At 56.3% G+C, this 1274-nt stretch overlaps 1 long non-coding RNA gene across 1 annotated transcript; it reads left to right on the top strand.

The window, feature by feature from the left end:
• The first annotated feature begins 473 nt into the window (after positions 1-473).
• LOC309439775 lies at positions 474-1062 on the top strand. The gene is made up of 2 exons (XR_014184069.1): positions 474-658; positions 811-1062. It is a non-coding gene; the product is annotated as an uncharacterized lncRNA (long non-coding RNA).
• The last annotated feature ends 212 nt before the right edge of the window (positions 1063-1274 follow it).

Raw genomic sequence — 1274 nt, 5'->3', positions numbered from 1 at the left:
CCCCGCAACCGGAGACCGGGAAGCGCCGCGGGGAGCGGCGGGGGCGGCTGCCAGGTGCCCCCCCCTCCATCTCCCTTTCCCTCCCTCCGTCTCCCTTTCCCTCCCTCCTCCCCTCCCTCCATCCCTCCCTCCCTCTGCGCCGCCCCCGCTACTTTTGTCGAGACTTTATTTTGCGGCGGGGGTCGGGGGGCGCCGGCTCTCCCCAGGATTTCTCCCCCACCCCTTTTCTTTTCGCATTTATATTTTTATTATTTTATTTGGAAGGGGGGCGGCACCGAGCTGGCCAAAACTTCACCGCTCTCCGCATGTGCGTGATTTAAAGTGACATAATTTGCGAGCCGGGGCTGGAGCGGCGATAAATCAACGCGGTGCTGCCGGGACTCGCCCCAGCGCCGGACGGAGACTGCGGCAAAAGCGGGGGGGGAGAGGGGGGGAAAAAAAAAAGGGGGGGTGGATAGAGGGAAAATCTCCGCAGCGGGGCAGCGGAGCGAGCGGCGGAGGTTGCGCGGGCGCGGCTGGAGCGGTAGCGGCCCCGACCTGCGCGGGCTGCGCTTCTCCCGGCTTTGCTTTTTTTTTTTCCGTTTGTTTTTTTTTCCCGTACCTTAGATGAAAATGGCTCCCAGTGACTTGGCGAACGTTTGGAAGGCAGACATGGCAGGTGGCGAGATTTATTTATTTTAACGCCCCTCCCAAAAAAAAAAAAAAGGCCAGACCAAAATCAGGCAGCAAACTTTAAAGGCTTTTTTTTTTTTTTTTCCCCCTTCTATTTTCTAATTTTCTATTTTTCCCCGTCTGGCGATGCGGTGCCAGGGCTGTGCCGGAGGAAGGGGACGCGCGACGCCCATCACCGCAGCCTCTGCTCGGAGAACGGGCAGAAATCGGGCAAAACCGGGCAGAAACCGCCTGGCAGCGAACTCCCTGGGCGAGTGAAAATGGTGCCGCGGACGGGCGGACGCTGCGGCGGACACTGCGCTCCCGCTTAGGGATTTATTTTCTTTTCTTTTTTTAATTGTCATGGCACAGATCTGCAACTGTACGTGCAAATAAAAGCGAGAGCTCACGGATACCGCTTTCCTTACCAGCGAGGACTGAGTAGTTAATCCAATAAGTATCTGTATTGTTTGGGGAGGGGGGTGGTGGGGGGGGTGGTGGGGAGGCAGTTAATCACGTATTGCAATGTATGGCTAATATATATTAATATTAAAGTGACGTGGAGAAGGAGTCTCGGCGAGGGGGCTCCTTTTGGGGAGAGGACAAAGAAGAAACTGGAAACA

The sequence above is a fragment of the Streptopelia decaocto genome (genome assembly GCF_964273445.1).
Source record: "Streptopelia decaocto genome assembly, chromosome: 5".
NCBI lineage: Eukaryota > Metazoa > Chordata > Aves > Columbiformes > Columbidae > Streptopelia > Streptopelia decaocto.
The sequence above is the reverse complement of the archived record's forward strand: the minus strand, read 5'-3'. Positions and strand labels throughout refer to the sequence as shown.